Source organism: Rhinolophus hipposideros, assembly GCF_964194185.1.
Source record: "Rhinolophus hipposideros genome assembly, chromosome: 15".
Classification (NCBI taxonomy): Eukaryota; Metazoa; Chordata; class Mammalia; order Chiroptera; family Rhinolophidae; genus Rhinolophus; species Rhinolophus hipposideros.
In genome coordinates, this window is record NC_138061.1 from 3,995,815 (window position 1) to 4,017,981 (window position 22,167).

The window sequence follows — 22,167 nt, forward strand, 5'->3', positions numbered from 1 at the left end:
AGAACTGGAGTTGAAGTTAGCTGCTGGAAGTTTCTCTCAGTGCTCACTGCCCAGGGAGGCAGGTCTGATTAGCGGGGAGCAGGGCAGCCTGGGGAATGGGGCAGGGTCCACCCGGGAGACTCCATCTCACCAAGATGGGCATGAGGCTCGCCCGGCTCTTTCTGCCTCTTCCTCGAGGAATTGCCTCAATCTAGTAGTTAGAGATCTCCACCCTGCCAGTTCTTCTGGATTCACCCAGAAATCTGTATGACAAAGAAAAGATATGCAACTCCTAAAAGGACATTAGGACCCAGACATGGCCTACAAAGCACATGCCATCAGGAAAGGAGGATGCAGCACCACGAGGCCAGAAAAACTTCCTAAAACTTAAGGGAAGCCCTGCAAGGATGGGCGCAGGACAGAGGGGGTGTGGTGGGGATGGAGGCTGGCAGAGCTGGCCCTACCAGGGCCTCCTTCCTGGCCCAGTGGGCAGTGGGAGCAGCAGCTGAGTGGAACCCTAATGTGTCCCCCCTCCAGGACAGGATTGAACCTAGCCTCTCTCGTGGGCAAAGTCCCCGCGGCTGTTTTCATTGCCGAGTTCTTAGAGAGCAGCACTCTCGAGTCTCTCCATTGAAGAGATGAAATGCCTGGCAAGGCTGTTAAGAGGCTCGGCCTGAACCAAGACTACATCATGTCTTTTGGGGTCAGAGGTCAATTTAGCCTTCCTGGGCTCCTTCCTCCAAAAAGAATCCTAAAAGTTCCTTTTAAAGAAATGTGAGAAAATTTCTCACATAAAATAAAATAATTTTATGACTGCATTGGTGTAAAGACAAATACAATCCAGGCTGGCTTATGTTCTCATTTTCAAAGAAATTAAAACATTTCTGTGGGCCGTTATGCTGCCTACACACACACACACACACACACACACACACACACACACACACCCCATAGTGCTTCATTGTCACAAACATGGATGTCTGGGAGGCAGAAGAGTCTTCTGTTGTTGTGGGAGGCAGGACATTTTGGATCCAGAAAAAAAACAAACTCCTTCCAATTTGGCAAATGAGTGCAAGGAAGAATCTTCGGCCTTTCCTGTCTTGACATTCTCAAGTCTCATCTTCTTCACTTTGGAGTGCTAATTTGTGAGTTCAGATAAGTGCTGTGTGCTTTTCTTTTTTAGTAACACTTCACAGCTCAGTCAGGACCAACTTGTCAAAGGCTCTTCACCAGGTTTCGTGTGGCTGACGTGGCAGGTCCCCACAGAGTGGGCTCTGGTCTGCTGACCAGCCTGGCTGCTGCAGACACCTGGTCCGGCCCCTCAGCCCAGCTAACTTGCCTTAATGAGAAGAATAACAGCTTGAAACAGGAAGTGGCTTTCCAGAATATACCGAATAGATGAGAAGATGCTGTAATGCAGGGTCTCTGGTCCCGCTCCCTACATAAGAATGCAGGATATGGTGAGGCCAAAAAATAACACTCACGAAGCTATGGATGGGGGAGTCACACCACTATAGTCTCACTGGTGGCTGGTTTGGAGACGCAGGAAGTAGGAGCCACACGCTGCGCAATCCAGTCTCCACTTCCCTGCCAACCAACCAACCAACCAAAAAAACAACCAACCAACCAACTAACCAACAAACAAACCCACCCCTTGCCAACTGCAATCTGCGCTTGCTAGCTCAGCCAAGGCAGTTATATCAGTGGCCACTGGCTAACTGGTAACAGCTGATGGCCAACTAGTCACCGCTGACGGCCATCTACTACCCGAGCCAGCACCTCTCCACGTGAGGCCGGGAGCCTGGAAACCGCTCTCTGGGACTCTGTCCCCACAGATGCCGTCTCATACATTTTATTTGGTTATGTCATGCTGATGCCACTTCTCTTACAGGCATTTCCCCTGACACAGGCGAACAAAGAAAACATTAATGTGGTTTGTCACCTCCGTGGGCCCCTTGGCCTGATAAGGAAACCAGCGGCTTCGCCGCCTCTGTGAGCTTCCTTCTCTGCTAGCCAAGAAAAGGGCGGTGTGGGTTCTCCCCACAGGAAGCCTCAACACTGGACATCCGTTGCTCAGATGGTGGGGCAGCGGGACTCTGGCTCTGTGAACTCCGCTCCTTTCCTTTCCCCCGAGGAAAGTTCACGATGCCAACCAGCACTTTGCGGTTTTTGCGTTGTGTTGCAGAGTTGGAAAGAGGTGGCTGGTACACAGAGTGGTTGTGGAGAGACATTGAAAAGGGAGATGCCAGGGGCCCTGGAGCCTGTGGGACACATAGACGAGGAGCGAGGCTTTGAAGGAACGTCACCATGCGCAACTGTCTATTTGCTATTCACGTGAGTGAAAAATATGAGGAACGGATGGGGGTTAGTTTGAACTGACTTCCTGGTGGCCAAGTTGGTACTTGACCTTCTGAGGTTGGGCTTTGAGGTCTATGGCTTCCCCAGTGTTCCCGGCAAACCTCAGCCGTCCTCACCTCCTGCACTCGTACCCCCCAGGCTGCCTGACGCCACTTTCTGCGGGGTCTTTGCGTCTGTCTTGGCCTCATGGCTTCTTTGATCCCAACCCACCTCACAATCCCATCACATTCTGCTGGGTGATGACAGCAGCTTCTGCTGCCACTGTTGCCCTGCCCCAATCTACCTGCTCAGACCTGCCAAGGGGCTCTTTCAAAATCACTGCTTTGAGCTGGTCATTTGATGTTTTAAGACTGCTGGCTCCTCACTGCCTGGGGGTCATGTGAGAAGTTTTCACCATGGCACAGTTCCTCCATCCCCAGGTGACCCACCATTCCAGCCGCATCCCTGCAGCCCCCCATCCACCCTCATCAGCTTCCCAGCCACACTTTCTCCAGTGCCAGCCTCCCAGTCCCGAGACAGGAGCAAGCTGGCCTCTACCAAACACTGCAGCTTTCTCTTGGTTTTCAAGACGCCCTGTTGTCCAAATTTCCTTCTCCATGTTTCTCTGCCACCTTTGCTGCCCCCCTTTTCTGTACATCCTCAAAATGTGAGTGTTCCTCTGGGCTGGGTTCTGGTCTGTCCTTACTCCATCTATACTTTCTTCCTCGGGGATTCTTCTCATAACTTGACCTGTGATATACACACTGATGGTCTCAAATGTGTATCTGAGGCCTAAACTTCTCTTTGAGTTCTAGACTCATATTTCAGGCTCTGTTTGACATGTCTATAAGAATATTTCCAGGACATCTTAATTTAACAAGTTCAAAATTGATCTTTGCTTTTCCCCACTTCCTCTCTCTCTCTCTCTCTCTCTCTCTCTCTCTCTCTCTCTGTCTCTCTCTCTCTATTTCTCTCTCTCTCTCACCTGCTTGTTCATACCAAAAACCTGAGAGCTATTCTTCTTCCCCCAGCCAATCATTGACAAGTCCTGGTCATTTAACTCCAAAACATAGCTGACATTTGTGTCTGCTGGTTGTGCTGGCAACCAAGCCCTATGGCATCTTGTCTGGTCCCCTGTAACACACTCCTAACTGACATACCTGCTTCTCTGCGGCTCCTCTTAATTCATTCTCTCCACACACCATTGCCAGAATCCTCTTTTAAACTCAGACCTAGTGCTTCTCGTTCACTGCATGGAGGGTAAATTCTAACTCATTACCATGTGCAGTGTTCTGTACAATCTTTTCTCTGCCGTCTCTCTGACCCTCAAAGACACTCACTCCTTTCTGTTTCTGAGCCTTTGCACATGCTGTTCCCTCTTCCAGAAATACTTTTCCCACCCTCTCCATAGTTCTCACTCTTCTCATCCTCTAGAGAAGCAAAAATACCACTTGTTTGGAAATGCCTTCCCTGAATATCCCATCTATGGTACTTTCCAAACCCCTGTTTGATTCTGTCATAGAGCTTATTATATATATTTTTATTGATGTGACTTTCATCTGACTCCCTCCATAAAATTCACAAATCCATGATGGCAGAAGTCAGGTCCTCCTTATACACCCTGGTATCCATCCCCAGAGCCAGTCAGAATAACACTCAGCAAACATTTGTTGAACAAATGCATTTGGAGACCATTCGCATTTACAAAATGAGGTGTGTATTAATTAGCATAGACTTGGCAGCAGAAACAGATAGGCCCCAATACATACGTGATCAAGTACAACAGCTCTTGCTCATGCAATCATCCATGCGGTGTTCCCAGCCAGACAGTGGCTCTCTTCCACGTGGTGATTAAGGAGCCTGTTTGGTGCCAGTGTCGGCCTGTCAATGACCAGTGTTGTGGCTGGAGCAGCCCCTGTGGCTCTTATTATCATTGCAAGATGTGCCTTAGCAGAAACCACTGGGAAACTTTGAAAATAAACATTTATTATTTACAGGTCCTGGAAGGCATGGCATACCTACAGTCACAGAGCATTTGTGGTAGATAATGAGAGAGAGAGAGAGAGAGAGAGAGAGAGAGAGAGAGAGAGAGAGAGAGAGAGAACGTTGGCCTGGGGTTCTACTTTTATTGGGGTCCAGGGTGGGGGCCTAGGGTTTTGCCGGCTCACTCTTTATTGGTGAATTTAAAACATAAGAGCAGGAATTTAAAGCTCCAGAAGAGAAAAACACAAGTGGCCCAAATGGTCAGTTATTGAAATCAGCCAAGATCTCTAAAACAAAGACGTGGGATGGGGGGAGGGGTGACACGTGGCTCTTTACCTAGACAGGTGCTGGCAATGAGTTTATCCAGATAGCTATCTCTGAAGTGGACGCCTCTGTGTAGTTCATGCCTGGCAATCCAAGCTTTACTTAGGCATTTGCATCACAAACAAGGAAAAAAAACAAACAGCTGTCAGTGTCTACACTACAGGCTGAAGTTCCTTCCATCTCAAGAGTCAGAAACCATCTAGGGCCTTGTCAGTGTGTTTATCTGGCAGGAACCATTTACTGCTTAGAAGTCGTTGTCTCTCCTGATGGCAGCAAGGGGCTGGGAAAGAAGCCTAAGCAAGGAAATGGGTTTTGATGAAGAACAGCCATCTCTGCCACAGTTTGGATGGTGAAGTTGGTTCCCTGGTCCAGGAGAAGGGGTCAGAAGACACCCTCAGCTCAGTCACTACCCACCTGAAAGGCCCAGAGGCTTTAACAGGATGGCCTTCATTTATCGCTGGCACGGGACGGTTCAGTGCACCGATATCTGTGCTCTAAGAAACCATGGTCAGTGCTTGGTGTGCTTCAGAGCCTTCAAAAGCGTTGAGGAGGTGCTTCTTTAAAGTAGGCCCTTTGACTCTGTCCCTTTTTAGAAAATCTGTAGTTGAAATTAATGAGTAGCATTCATTTTAAAGTTCTTCTTTGCTCCTAAATACTTAAGCTCTCACTCGATATTGCTGCCTTTTATTTTTATACCTGTATAACCATCCCCGGTTGGAATTTTAAATATAGGTAATTGAGGCTGTATCTTGTAGCTGGGTAATAAGTGTAGAGCCTACCCGTCTGTTGGCAAAGAAGGTAGGTACTGTTTACCTCTGCACTGAATCGCCTCCTGTAATTTGAGTTGCAGAAAGCACCATCTGTTTGCAAAGCCCACTTAGCTGCAGTTGAGCAAGAGGGTAATAACCTTCCTGGACTGGATTCAATCTGCCCTCACTCTGACCAGCCGCCATCCTCCCCGCCCCATCTGTGAGAAAGTTAGATGATGTCTGGCTGGCGCCCCTTAGCCCTCTCAGGCAGGATAACCCACCATCTCCCAACATAGCTGGGGCATCCCGCTCCCCACAAAACCCACAAGTCCAGGGAGGAAAGAGGCTGAGCAAGCACCCTGAACCTGGCAAACACAAAGACATTCCAGTTGCCTGGGAAACGACTCCCTTTGCGTCCTGCGAGTCACACTGACATATTCTATAAATCTGCCTCTCGATGATACTCTCATCATGCCGATGTGTGGCGTATTGAGAAACCTTGACATTTGATAAAACTTGGATGGTAAGCCACTAAATCTGATTAACCCTTTTGAGAATTAACTGTCACTTCCTGACACACACTGTGATGCTAAAACCTTTAAGCATGAATACAACTCATTTCAAGTGATAAAATATCTCTGTTACAGGTCTGCCTCCCTCACTTTCCAAGTTGTATGAGGGGTGAAATTGAGTTTCAACCATCTGGTGTATTCTTAGCAAACCAGAAAGGACTTTGTGAGATAAGACAGCCAGTTAGTAGTCATGCCAAAGAAAGGTTTCGGGAGAATTAAACTACATCGATTCATTTAGCTACCTCATCTGTGAACGATGGTTAAATATGGGAGGATCATTAAGAGAATTTCTTCAGGGCCGGCCCGGTGGCTCAGGTGATTGGAGCTCCATGCTCCTAACTCCAAAGGCTGCTGGTTCGATTCCCACATGGGCCAGTGGGCTCTCAACCACAAGGTTGTCGATTCAACTCCTCGAGTCCTGCAAGGGATGGTGGGCAGTGGCCCATGCAACTAAGATTGAACACGGCACCTTGAGCTGAGCTGCCACTGAGCTCCCAGATGGCTCAGTTGGTTGGAGCACATCCTCTCCACCACAAGGTTGCCGGTTCGACTTCCGCAAGGGATGGTGGGCTGTGCCCCCTGCAACTAGCAACGGCAACTGGACCTGGAGCTGAGCTGCGCCCTCCACAAGTAAGACTGAAAGGACAACAACTGGACTTGGAAAAAGTCCTGGAAGTACACACTGTTCCCCAATAAAGTCCTGTTCCCCTTCCCCAATAAAATCTTTTTTTAAAAAAAGAGAGAATTTCTTCATTGAAATTTGTATGATAGTCAATTCATTCTTAACAACACCATGGTTAAGGATTTGGGATCATTGTTTCTGCTAAATGCAAAGTCACCATTGCACTTTATAAGTGTCCTATTCCACAGGCTCAATTCAAAATCTGTAATAGAAAACTCTATTAGTGTGCACATAAATTTTCAGTGGTTGTTTCCCCAAATTGCTCTCTAGTAATATTTCTATCCAATTTAGAGATGTTATCCTAGAAAGTTAACCTGTGCACAATCACTTTCACGCCAGAGATAGATTGCTGCTACTTGGGCATGCCTACACCCTAAAGGGAGAGGCTTCTAACTTGTGACGGGCAGAACAAAAAGAGCTCAAAGGGAGCAGGGGAGACTCAGCAGAAGGGCAGAACGGTAATCAACGCAGGTTCTCTTACGTGCCCGGCTCTCTGCAGCGAAGGGAGGAGAAAAACCCAGAGGTTAATACCATACAGTAAGTCTTTTGGGTTCAATTGGTTAGTATTTCAGTACTCTGAGGGCACTAACAATAACATTTGTCTGCAAAAGTCCTACTCTGTGCTGGGTGCTGGGGACTCAAAGAAGTCTATGTCTTGGTTTCTGTTCTCAATGCATTTACAATACAGCTGGAGAGAGACAGAGAGAATGGGTGGTTCCAAGTTGTATAAAAACGCCAACAGGATGGCATAGAAATGGGAAATTCATGATGCCACTTCTTCTACCCTTCATGCCCACAGCAGACATCACTAGTCAATCATGGCACTCTCTTTATCTGAATTGAGATATAACCTTAGGATTTTCCCCAGCATGGCCTCCAGGCAGCCATTGATCAGTAGCAGTTTCCATGTACAAGGACACACATGTGCCAGACCCGGTGTAGACAGCCTGTGCTGGGGATGGAAAGAACATGTCTCCATGGGTCCGTATCTGCTGAGATTCCAAAGGCCAGCCTGCGTACCTCTTCAGAGCCGACCCAGAAGACACTGAGAAGGGGTAATGCCCTTTGGAACAAAATGCCTGAGTGTGGAAGTGTCACCCTGACTCCTCTGGCCAAGCTCAGGTTCCCTGATGCTGGTGAAGTCTGGGGTGTGCATTCATCTTGGTGACAGATGAGGTCAGCTGTGCCAAGCCATTTAAGAAGGGATAGGATGAGGAGATCGGACCTGAGTCCCCACAAAGAAATCCAAAGATGGACAGAGAGTGTGGCTTGCCTGAAAAGGGCCCTGTCATTGTCACGTCAAGCATCCTCCTCCTACCATGTGGCTGGGATGAAGCATGTTCCTTGGGGCAGAAACAAAGCCTGCAGGGGAGGGCTGAGATGGCCATGTTTTGACCTTGAAAAGGAGATAACAGTAGAAAGTAAGATACAGTTTGCAGAGACTAGGACCTGTCAGAGTGAAAGGACAATTGCCCTTGAGATTGGCAAGTGGTTACCTTCAGAGCAGAAGTTGTCCTTCAGAAAGGGAATGATTCACTCACCAAACACCTTCTGAGTGCATATCACAGGCAGACCACAACAGAGAGCAGAACTGACCTGGATTCCACACGTGGGTGGTTTATAGGCCACGAAGGCAGAGAGCATTCTTCACCCAGCCACACCAGTGGTGACATGCCACTGGGTAATATTTTGATATACTACAGTGTTACTTTCCTATTGCTGCCATAACAAATTACCACACATGTAATGGCTTAAAAGAATTGAAATTTATTTTCTTAGCAGTCAGAAGACCAAAATGAGTCTTAGGGGATGAAAATTAAGATGTCGGCAAGATGAGAAAGGACATCCTGCCATTTGCCACCTTGGGTGCACCTTGAGGGCATTATGCTGAGTGACATAAGTCAGACAGACAAATACAATGATTGTATGATGTTACTTGTACATGAAGTCTAAAAAACTGAAGTCATAAAAACACAGAGTTGAATGGTTGTTACCAAGGGCTGGGGGTGGAGGAAATGGGGAGATGTGTTTAAAGGTACAAACTTACAACCTGCAGATAAAGAAGTTCTGGGGGTCTGATGCATGCGTGGTGATTGTAGTCAACGATACTGTGTTATAAACTTCAGAGTTCCCAAGAGACTAGATCTTAATTGTCCTCACCACAACACAAGGACTGATAGTTATGTGAAGCGATAGAAGTATCACTAGTGTACAGTGGTGATCACGTTGTAACTTATAAGTCTATCAAATCCACACATTGTACACCTTACACTTACCCAACGTACACACCAACTATATCTCAATAAAAACGAGTAAATAAAAACACAGGTAAAGGGGGAAAAAAGATGTCGACAGGCTGTGTTCTGCAGGCGCCTGGAGAGGATCCATTTCCTGGCCTTTTCCAGCTTCTAGAAGCCCCTGAATTCCTTGGCTCATGGCCCCTCCTCCGTCTTCAGAGCTCATCACTCCAACCATCCTTTCTGTTGTCACGTCTCCTTTTTCTGATTCAGAGCCTCCTGCCTCTGTCATAAGGATCCATCCAGATAATCCAGGATAATTTCCCTATCGCAAGGTTCTTAACTTTATCGCATCTGCAAGTCCCTTTTGCCAAATCAGGTAACTGCACTGGTTGCAGGGATTAGGACGTAGTCATCTTTGGGTGGCCATAATCCAGCCTACAACACTTACTATCTGTTTTGCCTTTGAATTCCCTTTCTACTTTCCCTCCCCTCCATCATTCAAGCAACAAGACGTGCTCTCTGTGAACGCCCCTCTCCCCAGAGAGCACTGAGAAGGTGAGGGCAAATACATGATCTTGATCTTGAAAGCTATGGCATTCAACTGCAAGAGCCAGGCTCTTGAGAGAGAGAAAAAGGCTCATTTGAATTCCAAAAACCTTCGTTTGGAAAATCAAAAGCTGAAGTCTGAAGGATGAGGGCATAGAGTTAATCTATATATAATAAATTAGAAAGAGAACTCACTTGTTTCTGTCCAAAAGGGATAAAGCTTTGCCCAGCTGTTCACAGGAGAGAGACCAGAGGTGACTTTAGGAGCAACGGGTTCCTGAGAAGTCGGCAGCCCTGGCCCACTGCTGAGATGAAAACTCCAGAAGGTGGCCCGTGTGAATGGGCAGCTGCCCTTAGGCCCCTCCAGTATTCAGGACAGCCAGGTGTGGACGCCTCTCTAGGCTCTGGAGTTCTGTGCACCCCTCAGTGGGTCAGGAAGGCCCCTGAGATGTTCCTGTTCCCCTCCAGATGGGAGGGAGAGGACCCAATGAGGAACAGAAGCCCCAGATTTAGGTAGAAGAGGGGGCTCAGCCTTCTAGAGCAGCCACTGACACACGGATGAGAGAGCTGGCTGAGTCCCACCCCAGAGGCCAGCAAGGACAAAGGCAGCCCAGACCCCAGACTCTTTCCCCAGTTCCAGTGGACACAGGAGCTCCTCTACCCTGAGGCCTTTTCATCTGCAACCCAAGAGAATAGGGGATGGAGAAGGAGGGAGAGGATGCTGAGTTGCTTAAGTGTAAGCCCCATTTTGAGCCTACTATTTAAAGCAGGAGGCAGCTGGAAAGCTTTACCGGGACTAAAGAAGGGGGCCGGTGATTTGGTTACAGGAAGCACCTGAATTCTAGACAGTAAAACCAGAATCCTATGCAGAGTGCTAAGGGTTTCAGAGCAGATCCTGGTCTAATGGGTTCAAACAGTGTCACCCATGGAGAGCGATGTTTGAGCTGAGACCTGCAGTCTTTTGTGCTATTTTGTAATCGCCAGCTCTTTGATCCCCCTTAATACTTTTTGAAAGGTGTCACGCAGGAGACCCTGCTCGCTGCGCCATTTGTCGTGCAGGGTCTCTGCTCCCGCTCCCCGCCCAAGAACGCAGGACACGGTAAGGCCAAAAAGGAACACCCATGGAGCCATAGATAGGGGAGTCAAACCAATATATTCTCGCTGGCGGCTGGGCTGGAGACACAGAAAGCAGGATCTACATAATCTGCCTAACAGCAGTCCGCGCTTGCCAGCCACCATCTTCTTGCTAGCCCCCATTCCCTTCTGCTAGCGTAGCCACAGCCTTTATATTAGTGGCCAATGGCCTACGGGTTACAGCTGACGGCCAACTAGCCACAGCTGCTGGCCATCTGATCACAATTGATGGCCATTTACTACCCGAGCCAGCACCTTTCTATTGTGAGGCCGAGAGCCTGGAAACTGTTTTTTGGGGCTTTGTCCCCACACTCCACCCCTACAGGGTCTCGCCTCACAATCTACACGACAAGTGTCTTCCGCGAGGGTCCCTGTGCGAGGAGCCTGGAGGTGAATGCAATATCCTGGACACAGCCAGGCTCTCTGAGCACAGCCAGGGTTTCTCAGGGCACCACCAGTAGTTCTGGGCACAGCCAGACTTCCTGGGCTTCTTAGGGTACCACCAGTCTCCCCGGGCACAGCCAGAGTTTCTCAGGGCACTGCCACTCTCTGGACACAGCCAGACTTCCTAGACACAGCCAGGGCCTCTCAGGGCACTGCCACTCTCTCTGGGCACAGCCAGACTTCCTGGACACAGCCAGGGCTCTCAGGGCACTGCCACTCTCTCTGGACACAGCCAGACTTCCTGGACACAGCCAGGGCTCTCAGGGCATGCCACTCTCTCTGGACACAGCCAGACTTTCTGGACACAGCCAGGGCCTCTCAGGGCACTGCCACTCTCTCTGGGCCTCTCGGTGTACTGTGCTGGATCAACAGCGGCTCACAGTCAAGGTGCTTACATATTATCAATGGCGGCCAGTCAAGACACAAAAGCAAACATCCGCCAGTCCCACTACATGGTGGTGTGTTCCGAAACAGTCAAGCGTCCATTAAATCAGGGATAGAAGGCAATTCCTCATAGTCCATAGTCATTCGCCAGGGCTGTCCTGGGGGTGAGGGACGACCTTGACCTCACCCTCATCTCCCACGGAGGACTCAGAAAGCGTTTCCTCCTGGGACTAAAAGTCCTGCATCCGGGCTGCCTCAGCAAGCAGTTCCCAGCCCACAGGGCGGCAACAACCTTCGCTTTCTCCGCTTTCTCCGGCCTCTGCTGGTTGGGGAACTATCCACATCTTCCCACCGCTCCACGGAAATCGAGCTCTCCAGCAGCTGCTCCTCCTGGTCTTCCTGAGACTGAGCTTTCATACGCACAAACTGCTCCACTGCCCTTCGGAAAGCTTTGGCCAGCACCATATCCTGCGGACTACGCCATGTGTCACGCAGGAGACCCTGCTCGCTGCGCCATTTGTCGTGCAGGGTCTCAGCTCCCACTCCCCGCCCAAGAACGCAGGACACGGTAAGGCCAAAAAGGAACACCCACGGAGCCATAGATAGGGGAGTCAAACCAATATATTCTCGCTGGCGGCTGGGCTGGAGACACAGAAAGCAGGATCTACATAATCTGCCTAACAGCAGTCCGCGCTTGCCAGCCACCATCTTCTTGCTAGCCCCCATTCCCTTCTGCTAGCGTAGCCACAGCCTTTATATTAGTGGCCAATGGCCTACGGGTTACAGCTGACGGCCAACTAGCCACAGCTGCTGGCCATCTGATCACAATTGATGGCCATTTACTACCCGAGCCAGCACCTTTCTATTGTGAGGCCGAGAGCCTGGAAACTGTTTTTTGGGGCTTTGTCCCCACAAAAGGTCAACCCAGTGTTTTATTGGAACCTGAGGGCAATAACAGCAGTTGCTAACATTTATGGGGACAGTCCCCCAGCCAAGCACTTCATCTCGTGGGCTCCTTACCTTAGGCCAGTGAAGTAGGGTCCATTGTTGTGTGCGTTCTACAGATGAGGAAACTGAGACATTGTGACTTGCCCAAGGTCTCACGGTGAGGAATTCTTTGTCTGACTGGAGTGTTGTCCTTTATCTGTGGACTGCCAAGCTTTTATAGTTCATACCTTTCATGTATATATTTTTCTAATTTTCACAATTTGTATATAATTCCAATAAGAAGGAGAAGAATTGACATTGAGCCAGATAATTGGGCTACATGAGTTACCTGCGTTGTTTATGGAATCCTCACAGCAACTCAGGCGGACATCGGACACTTTTATTGTGTACATTTTGCAAAGGAGGAGACTGGGTTTTGAAGTGTCCGGTCACTTTCTCAACACTGCAGAGTAAGTGGTTGTGCCAGGATTTTAGCTCTTGTCTGCAAAGCCCGGCGAGCTCTAAGGCTCAACCCCGAGTCTCTCATCAGAACATAGGCTCTTGGAGGGTCCCGTCGTGTCTTAACCTCTCCAGACTCCCAACACATGGCACGATGCTTCTGGGTCAGGACAGGCTCAGGCACACGAATACTGAGTGCACACGGCCCTCTGCTGTAGCCTGCAATGAGAGCCAGCACATATTTGATGAATGAATGAATTTAAGATTTACTAAAATCCTACATTTGGGAGACAGCAGTGAACAGGACTGGTTTTAACACCTGGTCCCAGGTTGTCCTTACAGAGGCCTCGTGTGTCACAGGAATGATTGGATTGACCTTGCTGTAATCCTTTTGCAAATATCACACGGTTTGCAAACACCATATCACAAGGAAAGAGTAGCTTTGATGCTTAAGACCTCGTCACTCCCATGCACATTTAGAACATTTTTTCTAAAGGAAGATTTTCCTCCAGCGTCCCTTGCACTCTTGGCACCTTAGAAGCTGACTTGGAAGAATGAGCACAGTCCACTCTTTATGCAGCTGGTACATTTGCTATATAAGCACTGATAAGAAAAAATTCTTCCATAATTCTCAGGAGGACAAAGGTAGACAGCCACCCAAGCAGTAATCATGAACTACTGCCTTCCCTATTGGATGATGGGAAGCGGGTGCTTTGTCGTTCAGAAGACTGGACGCTCTCAACTCATTGTGGCTGAAAGCAATCACTCCACAGTGCTCTGAATGAGTGATGAATACATGCATTTGTGTGCATTTTCAGGACATAAGAAAATATTTGATGTGTTTATTTTTTCTCAAGAATACCAAAAAGGAAAGAAATGCACGAATGCTCCCACTGTCTTTTGATCACGATTTCTCTGGCAGGATGCAATGAGGAAAAAAGGTCACGTCTGATGAATCAGTGTTTCCAGCAACGACCTACAAGGCAACTACCCAGCGTAGGTGCTCAGGTGCTTGATAAAGCCATGTGGAAGAAGTGAAGGGCTTTGAGGTAAACAAAGGCACAGAAGAATGATTTAGCATGGGCTCCAAGAGTCTATTCCGTTTCATCCACCATAGTTCATTTTTCAAAGGACACATCTAGACGCTTGCTCGTTTTTTCCCGGATAGGGGATCCTTCCATGAGAACCTAAACCCACTCTGTTAGCATTCAGACAATCCCTTCGAGCTGTGGGACTTGCATTTCTGGGCTTTGCTCCTAGGGTTTCTGATTCAGCAGACCTGGAGTTTTGCTCAGAAATCTCTACTTTTAAATACCTTTTGGAATGATGCTGAGCAGGCCTATTTGGGGAACCCCAAATTTGTAGTTACTCAAAGCCAGCTGCAAGGTCAGCATACTTCCAAGGAGGATTAATTCATTTTGAGATAAACCTTCAACCATCCCAGAGGGGAGCCAAGCAGATAAAGCCTCTCAGTCCTGGGCGCATATTCCAGTCATTGGAGAAGCTTTTGAAAAACATGCCGCTTTGCCCTCTTTCCAGACCACTGAAGTCAGAAGCCCTGTGGTGAGGCCTGGGCCTTGTAACACTGTTGGAGGGCTTCCCTGGAAGACTGGAGAGCAGAGAAGGTCGAGGATGACTGTGTTAAATAACACCCTGCTCAAATGCACAGCAGTGGGGTTACTTCGTGTTGATTTTCAAGGTCATTCAGCCAAAAAAGAGTCCTAGTTGGTTGTTAGTTACCTTAATAATAGTCGCTACCTTACAAAGCACACAGCCTGTAATTCCGTAGGGCTGATCCTACCAAGGCTGTTTTGCAAAGGAAGAAGTGATGCTCAGAAAGGCAAAAGTATGACACAAGTTAACACAGCTGTGCGAGCCAGAGCTTTGCAGCCCCACGCCCAGGGAGCTTGCTGCTGTACCATGCGATCTGCAAAGGTTTACAGATTTACTGCTGAGTTTGGGCTCCCTCAAGTTAGAGGTTATTTGATAATTGAGTTTTCAAGACCGGGGTGAGTCTGTAAACTTGACTTCGAGTGACAGGGAAATGTCCACGGCAGGGGTGAGAATCCACACAGCCATATCTGCACATGGAAGACGGACAGCCGAGGGAGGTCTGACTTTCTGGGATGCTCATAATTTACATCTTAGTAAAATGTGATAGGAAAAGAAAAAGACTCTTTAAAGACAAGCAGTTAAGTGACTTCAAGTTTGCAAGGAAAGAAATACATGACTCAGGGAAAGAGAGAGAAAACAAGCTAACATAATATGTATGTATGTATATTTCGTATCATGCTTTCCAATTTACTGCAATCTGTAGTACTCTGAATCTCACTACATTGGGTATAATTATTTCTGTCTAAATAATTTTGCAGACTTGCATCATAATAACTCAGGATCACAAATAAGAATCAAGTCCTCTGTGCTCACAACACAGCCGTAATTATGTTCTTGAATTGGTACGGCTCCTTACAGCTTGGTGCAAAGTAATTATGTGATTTTTTTTTTTTTCTGTGCAAAGCATACTAACCTGTGGAAATGACAAACCATGAAGTATAAGAAAAGTCTGTGTTTCTAATGGGGGAAACACCAAATTTGGCCTACTAAAAATCCCAGTCTAAGTGGATCCTCCCAGAAGGAAACCACCAGTCAGCTCATTAGCGTCTCACGTGGATGGAGGGCACTTCCCGTGGATGAGATATAAAAGCAGCTACCTCCAGGCCAATAAACACAGAAATGTGCATTTCATTACGGAGAGGGCACTGGAGTGCTTACGTTCAACCCAGGTTGACATCCGGGTTTGGTCATCAGTGCGCATGGCTGTATATTCTACTCGATGAATAGACCACTGTTTGTTAGTAAGTAGTGGTTGCCTCTGGGTGGGGTGAAGGTTGGTGTGCAGTTGAGTGAAACGTGATTGAAGGGGAGAACCCAGTGGGTTTCTACTACATCTGTGAGGCTTTACTTCTTAAGCTGGATGATGATTGCGCAGTATTTGTTATAATATTCTCCGTAGATTTTGTTCATCTGAAATAATTTATAGTTTCTGTGATGGTTAATTTTAAGTGTCAGTTTGACTGGGCTAAGGGACGTCCAGATAGCTGGTGAAACATTACTTCTGGGGTGTTTCTGGAAGATATTAGCATTTGAATTGATGAACTGAGTAAACCAGATGTCGCTCCCCCATGTGGGTGGGCCTCATTTCATCTGTTGAGGGTCCAAGTAAAACAAGAATCAAAATGAAGGGAACTTCACTCTCTCTTAGGCTGAGACATCCATTCTCTCCTGCCCTCAGAGCCCCTGATTCTCAGAAAAGGAATTGCTTAAAACCTGAGTCTGGTGGACCAGAAAGTTTGTTTTCTGAAGTTTCTTCAGAGACTTTCTGATTCTCCAAGTAGATTTGAAATAGAACTACATGGCCTCTAGAAACTTCTAGAACCTCTAGAAACTTCTGGTATCAAGGGGAAGATGCTGCTTAGTTCTCCTTCTGTATGTGCTTGATTTGATGGAGATAGCAATGGGGGAATGGAATGAACATGTTATGCATGTTGAGATTTCCTTGTGTCAGGGTGAACATTGACTTCTATGTTGAGTTAGTACCAGAGTCATGTGGTACAAGGAACTCTGTCCCCTCCCCATCTTCCATCAGCGTGTTCTTTGATACACTTGTGGGCGCAGGTGATGATGGGAGGTGAGTTTAGCCTTCCAAGACATGCCTGAGGTCTCTCTCTCTCTGAACCACCCTTAACTGGAATCCATGAAGGGAGGGCTCAGAGGAAGTACTACTGAGTACTAAGTACACACCTCTTCCCAGTACCCCCATGCCAAAATTAAACAAACACAGGCTGATCTGTGACAAAAGAGTAAATATTTCTATCTTAACTGATTGTATATGTCAGTTAAGGCCAAGCATTACAAAGTCAGAAGATCCAAAGTTATGTAATTTAAGCCCATGTTCAAAAGATTCAAACAGTACAAAAAGGATTCAGACGAGGAAGCCATTCTTAACAGTTCCTTTTACGTATACTTTCAGACACTGTCTAAGTATATACTGATGAATTTACAGTGGGCATCTTTCTCGATATCCTGAATTTATTGCAAATGTTGCTGGTGTTTTCTCCACTAGCTGGATGCCAGCTTTTGGTCTTACATCGCAGAAAGACTTCTATCATTTTCTAGTTCATTAAGAAGTTTTTATTTCGTCAAGAATAGATGTTAACTTTTTCGACATACGTATTTTGCCATCCATGGAGAAAAATAATTTGATCATTTTTCTTTGATTAATTAACATCTTGAAATATATCAATGGATTTTCTAATGTCAAATCATCCATGCAGTCCTAGGGAAAAAACATTTTTGATAGTAGTACGTTTAGATTTTTATAATATGTTGGTGGAACCTATTGTTAATATTTTAGTTCAAATTAGTGCATCAATATTCATACCAGAGATGGCCTCAGTCTTATTTTATAGCTAGGCTCTTTGGCAAGTTTTGTTTTCTATGTTGTTCTGGTTTCAACAAATAATTTCAGTTATGTATATTTGGAAGTTTTGACAAAATTTGGCTCTGAAACTTATTGTCAATTCTTTCTTTCATGGAAATTCATCGCTGTGGTGCTCTGTGTCCTGACCTTTGTCTTCTATCACTGCTCTAACAGATCAGCACACACTGAGCAGCTGACAACATCCGTTTATTATCTCACAGTTCTGTAGGCCAAAGCGCCGTGCAGGCTCAGCTGTTCTGCATAGGGTTGTGCAAAGCTGAAATCAAGGCATCAGCTTTGACTCTCAACTGGAAGCTCCAGAGAAGAATCTGCTTCCACGTGCATTCGGGTTGTAGGAAAATTCAGTCCCTGTGGTTGAGGGCTGATGATCACATTCCTCACTGGCTGGCAGTCCACATCCACTCGTGCTGCATTCCTTGGCACGTGGCCTCACCATCTCCAATCCTGTGACGGGACGTTGAGCCCTTCTGACCTTCCAATCTTTCTGACTTTGTCTTCTGCTATCAGCTGGAGAAAGTTCTCTGCTTTCAGGGCTCATGTGACTAAAAATAGTCTATCTACATAATCTTTCCATCTTAAGGTCCACTGTGCCTGTTCACAGAACACAATGGCAGGAGTGATATTTCATCATATTCGTAGATTCCAGGGGTTAGATCGGAATATCTCTGAGGGAACATTTTAGACATTTTATCACAATATCTAGGGCCAAAGTTAGGTAATTCATGTTTTCCAATAAATCATCCACTCCACCTAGGTATTTATGCATGTGTTAATGAAGTATATTCTTATTATAACAGTTACTTTAGTTACATTTATTTTGCTCTAAGTTTTCAATCTCATTTCTAATTTTTGATACTTATGCTTCTATCTTTTTCTCTTAATTATGTTAGCTAAAGTTTATCTCCCCCACGGCAAAGAACCATCTCTTGAAGTAATTTATTAGTTCTACTGGTTTTCTATTTCTAACACATTAGTTTCTAATTTTATCTTTATTGTTTCATTCTCATTTCATTTGTCTTACTTATTATTTGTTTTTACAGTTCATTATTTAAATGATAATTCATTTATTTTTCCAACCTTTCTTGTTTCATAACAAAAATCATGAATTTTTTATGCTTTAGCTACCTATAAGTTTTCATATACAATTCTTACTACAATTTTTCTAGGTAATTTTGATTATGATCTCTTCAACTGGTTTTTAAGAAAGAGTTTCTAAATATCAGGGGATAAGAAATGTTTAGGTTTTAATTTATAGTTTTATTTCATTTTCATCAGAGTATGCACACTGCATAATTTCCATTTTTTTTGGAATTTTCATTAGTTATGTTGCTTCTTAATTATTTTAGGAGTTACTTATAACCTTAATATATTGAAACCTTTATTTTTTTATCATCTTTGCTTGATTTATTGTATTTAAGAGCATCTATTGAAGAATACATGCATTTATACCTCTCCCATTCCTTCACACTCCTATCCCAACAGCTATGCTTAGATTATTCTACATTTCAGTGTTTGCGATATTTGTTCTGTATACATAATTATCATATTTAAGTAGATTTGTGCTCACTACAAATCCTTTCACCCTGATTTTTTAATTTTGCTAGATTTTGTTATCACCTAATATTTCAAAGAAGGGCTCGAATATTCCATACGTTCTTGTTTTACCAAATAAGTAATTTGATACCCATCCTATTTGTCCTTTGTCTGTAAATTTCGGACCATCTCTTTCAAGTTTTCATTCTGTACCAATTCTTCTCATTGCTCTTCCCTGGCTCATATTCAGGCCATTCTGTTATCACAGAAAAGCTTTCTTCTGTTATAGCTGCAAATATGTTTTCAGCTCCATTTGATATTTTCCCTTCTCCAAGGACACCAACGTTGTACAGTGTACATCTGCTTTGTCTATCTTCCATATATAATAGTTTCTCTTTAATCTTTTAAATGCTGTTCTTTTCTGTTTTATTTCCTTGAGTTTCTCCCTCAAGTCTCTGACTATGATTTTAGCAATGTCAACATCCTTTTGACTGCTTCAAATTTGGCCTTTATTTCTGCAATTTCTGGAATTTTCTCTTCCATTTCTTTCCTAAGCTCTTTCAGTTTGCTCTTCATCACCTTCTGTTGTCTTATCGTCTGCTTTTGAGTTTTAATAACTCATTGACGTGTGCTAGTTTCAGGGTGACCATACTATTTTGTATTTCTTTGTATCCTAGAGAAGTGCTTGTCCACAAACATCTTCTTCAGTTGTGTATTTTGGACCTACATTTGAATTGGTATGTCCTTTGTGTCATTTCATTTTACACTTCCCCTTTGAGGCTTATGTAGATTTCTTGTTGATTGCTACTCGTCTTCAAGTGAGTCCTTTCAAGGCCATTGGCTCAAGAACATCATGGTGGGTGGGCCAGGAGAGTGACCTGGGATAAAAACTGAAGAGCATTGTTCTATCCACAAGGAAGTCTGCCTTCGAGACACGTCTCTGCTTGGGCAAGCAAGAGCTTGGCATGGCTTGCAGGTGGCAACTCAATGTTTACATTTGTTTTGCTGAGATCAACAGCTGCAGAGCTCATTGTCACCAACTGTCTTCCACCGTCACACATTAGCTTCTTGCACAGATGCCGTGTCTACATGAGTTCTGCGTCAGTCCTGCCTCAGCTGGAACTCTGCAGGGTCGCAGCACGCTCAGCGATGTACCACCCAAAGCCCTGCAGTCAGTAGTTTGGCACTCGTTCCTGCAGCACTTTCTTTATTGCCCGACATCTGCAGAACCTGTGCCCTTTCTTGGGACCCACACTGTGTTCACCTGCTGCCAAACTAACAGGCACACAGGTGTGTGTCTTCCCCGAGCCGTGTTTGCATCCGGCAAAAGGAAAGTCCTCTCCAGGGAAATCCATTCATTTTACAATACAGCAAGACAACAATTGTAAAAGAATCACTTTGAAGCCCAGAATTAACAGGCGAGGATCTGAGTACTGAAACATAAAATGGCATCTGAATGTTTGCCAGTGTTTGTCACTGATGATAAATTGAGTAGAAGTATCAGCGTTTTATGTTTTTCATGAGAGTCTCCACTTCGTTTATTTCCTGCGAGCCAGGGAAAGTGGCCCACACTACCAAACAATCCTGCCCCCTGCGTGTCCTCTCAGGCAGCAATTTACACAGGGGAGCCCTGGTAGGACGACTCAGCTGTGATGACAGTATATCTGATTTCAATCTTCCCTATGTTCATTGAGGAACTTTCCTGACACATCGCACAATGAAAGTGGAGGTGATGGATGCAGTCAGTGTTTACATATCAGAGGCATTATCACGGATACTTAATGTCTAGATCTGTTTCCAACTAATGACCAAGATGATATTAGAAAACTAGCAAGAGCTAGACACTGGGGTCAGAATACTGCATGGTGATGAAATTGATGTAGTGTGGAAAAAAAACTCAGTTATTGGCAAAAACTAAAATGTGTGATTCTAACGGGCAGAAAGGATGCTGGCAGAGCACACACAAGTCAGATCCCGTGAACGACTTTCATAGATAGAAATAGCACCAACAGAGAAATGAGGGCTTCTCTAAGAGGCCATGATTTGTTTACCCAAATAGCAATACGAACATAGTCATGTGAAAATGAAAGGCTGATTTTGCAAGAAGTCAAATAAATATAGAGCAACACGAAGAAATGGTTGTCTTCACTCTAATGAAACTGGGCTCTTGGAGTAAAAGGAAAACCACTTCAATTTTGGAACATGATCAAGGTAGACTGGATTACTGAGCCCACTTCTTCACTCTTTGTAATGGGACTATGTACCTACACTGCCATTGTCATGTTACTTTGCAGTCCCCCTCCAGCTGTTGGAACAGTGTTCTTCCCCTGCCCATTATTTTGGTCTCGGCTCTATGATTTGCTTTGGTCAGAGGAAAGTAAGTGGAGATGCCATGTGCAGAGGCCTTAGTGGGGCCAGTGCAGTTGGCTGGTCCCGTGTGGTCCTGCCATTTCCCATGAGAAACTCATGCCCTGGGAGCTGCTGGTTCAAGGAAAAACCCATGAAGGAGACCTGAATTCTGCCCACAGCCTGGCCCATGGCCGGCCAGCCATCACTGACAGAGCGGTCCAACCACGCCCAATTTAGATTCCCCCCACTGCTTATTTCAAAAGTTTTTTTTTTCTTTTTTTTTTTTACATGAAACTACATAAAAATGACATTTCTGACACCTAGGCCAATGTGGTTTGTCTTTTTCAACAGCTTTACGTTTTGTAAAAATTCAAAATCCCAATTTTATGAAAAAGATTAGAACTTTTAATGAGATATCTGTATTCACAGCACTTTTTAAAAATTGTGGTAAAATACACATCACATAAAATTGACCATTTTAAGCATTTTTAAGGGTGCAGCTCAGTGGCATTGCTGTGCAACTATCACCACTAACCACCTTCTGAACGCTTTTCATTTTGCAAAATGGACACTCTACTCCATAAACAACAGCAACAACTCTTCCTAGAACCTGACAACCATCATTCCGCTCCCTGTCTCTGTGAACTTGACTGCTTCAGGGCCCTCACGCAAGTGAATTGTATTTGTTTTTTGTGATTGATTTACTTCTCTTAGCATAACGTCGTCAAGGTTCATCCATATTACAGAATGTGCCAGAATTTCCTTCCTTTGCAAGGCTGAATCATGTTGCAACGTGTGGCTACTCCACATTTTGTGTCTTCATTCTTCTGCAGATGGACACTTGAGTTGCTTCTACCTCAGGGCTGTTGTGAACAGTGCAGGTATGAACATGGATGTAAATATTTCTCCAAGTCCTTGTTTTCAATTGGTAAATACCCACAATTGGAATTGTTGGCAGAGGGCGCTGTGATCACCGTGGTCTGCACCGGGAAGCTGAGCCTCGGTCCCAGCCTCCCCAACCTCC